The sequence below is a fragment of the Amblyomma maculatum genome, chromosome 7 (assembly GCF_055883805.1).
Source record: "Amblyomma maculatum isolate TAMU_Amacu chromosome 7, ASM5588380v1, whole genome shotgun sequence".
NCBI classification, from domain to species: Eukaryota; Metazoa; Arthropoda; class Arachnida; order Ixodida; family Ixodidae; genus Amblyomma; species Amblyomma maculatum.
The window spans coordinates 72,347,268-72,354,403 of NC_139350.1; positions in this window are offsets into that span (position 1 = coordinate 72,347,268).

Genomic DNA, 7,136 nt, shown 5'->3' on the forward strand with positions numbered 1-7,136 from the left:
AATGCGTTAGTCACGTGATATTTCACGTGCTTTCTTTACAGCTTGTAAAAACAATACGCGTGATGCTTACTTCATCGGAGATAGAGTTGTTGTGTTGTGTTGGGTTTCTTGGCGCATAAGATAAATAGAAGGGGGGTGTTGTTCAAATCTCATTTATTGTCTAAAGGCAATACTTAGTTATTTATTTACCCTCTGGGCCCGGGGGCATTACAGAGGGGAGTAGGATACATAAAAGTATATGAAAGTACAGCAAAGTCACAGAAAAAATACCGTACAAGTACACAAAAAACATGCGCAAAAAGAAAAAAAAGAAAAACTTCAGGATGCAGTGGGGATAAGTAAAAACTATGTTCAGGAAGTAAAGGGCAAATATTAACATAGTAACAAGCATAGATATATTCAAAGAAAAAAAATGGCTTTGCGAAATGCGTCGTTATCTGGTATACATGCGATATCATGGGGAAGGTGATTCCAACTGACACAAGTTCTAGGTTTTTGTGTGACTAGATGGAACTCCAACTTTATGGCGGTTATCAGTGCGCACTGATATGTAAGATGGTCTTGTTAGTAATCTTTCTTTCAGGTAGCTGTTGTGGTAAATTTTATTAAAAAGGGATAATGATGCTACTGATCTGCGGTGAGATAGAAGTGGAAGGGACAAACTTGATTTAATGGCAGTTACAGTACTTGTTCTGTGATAGTTTGACAGTATGAGGCGACAGGCGCAGTTCTGCACCCCTTCCAAATCGGAAACGAGTGAATCAATGCCAGGGCTCCAGGCAGATGCAGAATATTCTAATTTAGAGCGTACCAGAGTTTTATAAAGCAATAATTTTAAAGAACTGGATGAACGAGAGAAATTTCTCCGAATATGCCCTAGCGTGCGTTTTGCGTTATTTATGATATAGTCAACGTGGGGTTCCCAAGATAGGTTAGAAGAAACGTAAACACCTAGATACTTGTAAGAGTACACAGTCTCAAGAGAAACATTGTTAATCTGATAAGTAGTGGGTATGCTGGAACTAGGAGAAATGTGCACATGCTTACACTTATTAATATTTAATTTCATATTCCATTCCTTACACCAATCAAGAATCTTGTTAATATCAGACTGAAGGCAAGAGGCATCATTATCATCATTAATTACTCCGTAAATAACGCAGTCATCAGCAAAAAGGTTAATTGAAGAATAAATGTTAGCCGGTAAGTCATTTATATAGATGAGAAAAAGGAGGGGCCCGAGAACGGACCACTAAGGCACGCCAGAACGGACAGGTATAGAATGTGAATCAACGTTAATTGCTGTAACGTATTGGGAACGGTTTGAAAGAAAACCCTTCAGCCATGCAAGCACCTTAGGGTCAATGTTCAAGTTATTTAAGGAAGAGAAGCTCATGAGAGACCTTGTCAAACGCTTTAGAAAAGTCAATAAATGTGCAATCAGATGCAATAAGGTCATGTGTAAAGCATATTAGCCGAGTTTCGGATGAAAATGACTTACGAAATCCATGCTGGGTTACGCTGAAAAAGGAATTCGACTCTAAAAAAGAAACAAGATGCGAGTATATAACATGTTCCATGATCTTACCGGGGATACTAGTGAGTGATATAGGACGAAAGTTGTGAGGACAATGTTTATTTCCAGACTTATGCAGAGGAATCACCTTCCCAACTTACCAATCATTGGGAATGCAACCTGTTTCAAGAGACTGATCAAATAATTTAGTAAGGATTATGGAGCAGAATGACTTTGTGTTTATCAAAAACTTGGAATTAATATTGTCAACACCGCAGGAGGAGGAGACCGTAAGATTATCAATAAGATTCGAAACGCCTGATACCTCGAATAGAACTGGATCCATGGGAACATCAAAAACAGGGTAGTCGCGATTAGCAAGAGAAACATTGTCAGAAAAAGCTGCCGCGAAAACATTGTTAAGAATAGGAGCACATTCGTTAGGCGGAAACGCAACACCGTCAGAAGATGTGAGTAATATTGTGGATGTGTCTTTCTTGTTGACAATGTTCCAAAATTGTTTAGGATTGTTCATCAACATAGCAAGTAAAGTATGGTTAAAGAATGAGCCCTTGGCGCTTTTTAGCGCAGCTTTGCACTCTGCTGCCGCGAGGAAATAGGATTCCCATCGTTGCTTAGAATTCGACAACTTCGCAGAGCGAAACAAACGCTTCTTTTTATTGGAAAGTCTTTTTAAAAGATTATTAAACCAAGGAGATTCCCTGTTGCACCTCAAGGACCTAAGCGGCACGAAAGTTTTAGTGAAACGATCGACGGTGTACTTAAATAATTTCCAGTTAGTGTCAACAGAACGCAGTGAGAACCCATGGTAAGTATTCGTTCAGAAAAAGAACTAGTTCGCGGTTAATGGCGTGAATTAGAAAAATACCTTAATTACTTATTAGCTAATTGAAAAATAACAAATTGCTTGCTGTGCGCCAGATGGCAAGTAGCTGTATAGAAGTGGTTTCTGTGGCCTATCTCAAATGTTTTAATTTTTAACCCTTGGCTAAAGTTAGTTTGGACACCCGATATAGGCACTAAACCTTCCGAAACGCCAAGTTATGGTCTCCGCTAGCCGCTCTATCCATTGTTTGACTTCAACAATGCGAATGTCATTAAGTATTTATATTTATTTTAGAGCTTTAAATGTCGAAAGACGATTAGAGGAAAACAGTTTATTTTTTTATTTTCTTGCGCGATAATTGAGCTTCACACCGACGCTGTTTACGTCGGTATAGGTTTTTAAACGAGCCCATTCAGAATAACAGGGCGACACCCTGCCTATGCGCGCCTTCGCCGAAATGTTTACAGGCTGTGCAGCTGCACATTTTCGATGACATCCAAAGCAGGGTTTCCCTTACTATGGAGTTGCGCGTTATTTGATTGCATGAAAAGTCCCGCATTTCAGTCCCAAAAAATGGTTCCGCTACCATGTACGGTAAAAAAAATGTCCATTGAACTGATGTAGGCAAGAGATTCCAAGTTGCGGTTAAATAAATTCTGCATGTTTTGCCTTATACGATAAGAAAAGGGACAATGGCGAAGTACCCTGTGAAGTTTCATGACAGTACAGCTGTTGGGGAGGAAGATAATGGGCTTGTGAGGGCGTCTAACCATGAATCTCCTATTTGGCACGCAAGCTGCTACACTTTGTGAACGGTATATTGTTATCGTGGACAAGCTAACGAATACACGGGAAGACGCCCTATTGTGTTCTCTCTTCTCAAAAGAAATGTCCTAAGAAATGCTGATACATAAAGTAATGTCGAGCGCTTCCACTTGTGCGGTAACCGGCGTAATTCCAATCTCTCAATGGCGGGGCTCCACAACTCATCCTTTCTTTTTCTCTGGTCATCTTTCAGCAAATTAGATGGTAATTTCAGCTCAACAGTTTCCCTGAATGCAATTTAAAGGTAACACTCGTCCAGAGATGGCACTATAGATTTTTTCAGTACAGTTTATTGCATTTAATCATTGTTGCCGTACTCTAAAATAGTTGATATCGCGTTCCGGCTGTGTTCACCGCTGGTTCTAGAGCTGTTTAGATTTAAAAGCATTTCTTGACACAGTCTAAAAGGGAAAACTCCCTAAGAGAATATGGTAGTAATTTTGTTGCTTGTTGTAAATAGTGAATAAGAACAGAGTACAGCAAAAAAAAAAGTACGAAGGAGTCAATTCGAACAGCTCTTTCGCGTTCAACAATGTAGCTTGAATCTTTTACGCCCCAGAAACGTTTTTCCTGTTCTCACTCACTCACTCACTCACTCTCAACACACACACACACACACACACACACACACACACACACACACACACACACACACACACACACACACACACACACACACACACACACACACACACACACACACACACACACACACACACACACACACACGCGCGTACGCACGCACTACTTGCACGTCGGCAGCCGCTTGTATAACAGCAGCTCACTCTTTTCCTGCTTCCGTATGACTTAAGATGCGAATGCAAAAAGGTCAGTGGCGTAATTCTGTTCGTATTCAAGCAACATTAACTGTGGCGAATCTCTTATTATGATATTAAAAAGAATGAAAATGCACGCATCTGCGCGCTGTCTTTTATATTGACCTGGTCTGGTTTGGTTCGTGGGGCTTTAACGCCCCAAAGTGACTCAGGCTATGGGAGACGCCCTAGTGTAGGGCTCCGAAAGTTTCGACCAGCCGGGGTTCTTTAACGTGTACTGGCTTTGCACAGCACATGGGTGTCTTGTTTTGGCCTCCTGCTCGGATATTGGGTTCGAACTGTTTGGTGTTATGCAATGCGCAGAAATGAAATGACAGGCTCGCAAAAATAACGAGGGAAAAATTTATTCTCATGCAAATATTGCCATGATATCTGCAAAAAACGTCTCCGCGAAGTGTGTTCAGATCACGTGCCTTAATTTGAAATGTTATTTTTTATTTTCGAAAGGAGACGCTTTCCGCCTGCTCAGCGACATAGTGAAGAAGAGGAGGCGCGTTATAACAGCAAACTCGAGTATCTAGTTGTTCAGCTTGACACTCTTCATCAGCTCATCCAGACGTTTGAGGAGCAGTCATTGCAGCAAAATCCCATGGTAATGTCATAATGAGTCTAAACGCGAAAGAAAACAAAATTGCAGGGTAAAGAAGGCATTGGAGCTTGAGGCTTTGAAACGGCCTAATCCACCAATATTAACTGATTTAGAAAAACAAATGGAAATTCGTCGACAGTGCTATTGCCTGAACGGATACTAAGGGCACTGACCTTCACCATGAGGTGATCAGGGCTATTCGACTACATTCAGCTGCATACCTTTTTTCATCATCAGGTAACTGCGCAAAAAAAATAATAAAAACAGACGGGACGCAAGAGCAAGAACAAACAACAAGCTCTAACGTTCAACAAGTTTATGTCGAGGCATACAGTGCTTTATATACTGTTGCGAACCGTACGAGACACAGACACGTGACTTCTGCCACACGTACCATCACTTCCAGAAGAAGCATTGTACATCCAAAGGCTCCAGTTCTTTTTTGTCAAAAGTACAGGTGGTTTGCTGATACAGTCATCTCCAAGTTTTGCTATCTCGGCTGCTTCAATTATTACGCGAACCAGCTGCTTGGCGTGTTTATCGATCACTTTACATCATGCATACTTAGCAATGCATGTTTTGGATGGGCAGTCTCTCGCATGTACCCGAATATGCCTGCGTGCTTGATCGACGTTAATTTTATATTCTTTCAGTATTTCGTTAGTGCATCTGCCGGTCTGTCCTATGTAATGTTTTGCACATTTCAACGGCAGGGAATAAGCAGCACCTTCCGCGCATTCGACAATGGGAGTCTGGTGATTTGTACACCCACGCAGTTTTCTGTCTATTCGGCGTTGACGCGCCGGCAAAGTCTCTTTAGTTTTTTTTTCGGGGCTGTGAGCACAACATGAACTCCAGCTTTTCGGCCTATCTTTTTGAGGCGGTGAGAGATGTTATGGATATAAAAGAAGGGCCACAATACTTTGTTCGTATTTCGGCTTCCTGCCGCCATCGCGCAGTTTAAATGTCTTGCTTAATCGTTCCCCAACTGACACACGTAGGTGGGAGAGATACCCAGCTCCCATAAGGCGTTCAATCTGGCGACAAAAGCTAGCTTCCATCGTGTGAATGCACGACTTCTTGAGCGCGTTTGACATACACAGGTTAGCAATGGTCCTTTTAATCAGTTTGGAGTACGCCGATTGGAAAGGCAGTGGCGTCTTGTCGCCTCTGGGTTCATATAGGCCCAGCACACTTTCTCCTTAGTGAAATGGAGTTTTAGATCAAGGAATCTGATCGACCCTTGCACAGGAATCTCGTGCGGTATAGTTAACGGCTGGAGAGCATGACTAAACCAGGCTACAACCTCTAAGGTCGCATCAAAGGGGTTCGTGCCGCCGCCATCACAAATCACTAGGTATAGTCGTCGACATAACTGAACACCTTCTGCACGTTGCTTCCCGTGAGGGTGTTAAGAAGAAACCTATGTTTTGTTGCAAGGCATAAGTCACGACCCTATGCACATGTCGCGTTTATGAAAGTGCCCGTCCCCTTCCCTAAGCACATAAGTGGATTTAAGGTACACGGAAAGAAGTTCCAAAAACCCTTCTGCCGACAACCTGCAGGCATTTTGTAACGAGATTGCTCCGTAAATAGCAATAAAATTTTCCGCGCGAACCAGCATTTCGTCCTGGGGGATCGAATAATATTATGTGCTTTGGGAAGGGGATGTGGGGAAGGGGACGCTATGGCATACAGAATGTGCTTAATCTGGGCTTCAGGTGTCCTTCGAGGTATGAGTCAGCGCTAGCTAGCTAGCAAGGAATGATTTCAGCTCGGGAGTGCGCTTAGCACGTGCGATGACGCAGCCGTGCACCCGAACATCGCCAATCATGGATAATCGCACTTGCTTCTCCCGCCCTTTATTCTGCCAGCTAATTCGCGGGCGAAAATCTCTCTATACTAGCCATGCTTAAGAATGAGATGAAAACGGATGCAAATAATACGCATGAGAAAGTCAGTAATTCGGCAGAGGCGTAAAAACATAGGTACACTCAGAAACCCTTAACTCTGTCACTCTAGCAAATTTACACCCAGACAATCTACTTGTCGAAACAGTGGCTCGGCTTGCTAACTGAGGCTCCCTTTCAACCCTTGTTCGCGCCTCTGTCACATTGTGTCGCCATCTGCTTTCTCTCGTTCTACCCCGTATTAGCAAATGTTTCCAACTGCATTAGCATCTAAAGATTTTATTCGGCTGCTGCACAAGAACATTTCTTGTAATTAGATTGGAATGAACCTTCGAATCCAAATGAGCTTGGGAAACTAATTCACATTCAATCTCAAACCATACACTATTTATGCCAGATTTGCATAAAAAAACAAGCAAAGAGAAATAAACAATGTGAGCACCATTAAAGTTCAAAGAAATATTTCCTTACATTTTACTAAAAGAATATTAAGTACGCTGTGAAACTATTCACATCACAGGCTGCCATGAAAACCCATTATGTGGCTTCGTCTGGGCCATACGACGACAGTCCCCTTGTCGGAACGTTGGCTTGACTTGCGAACCGAGGCTCC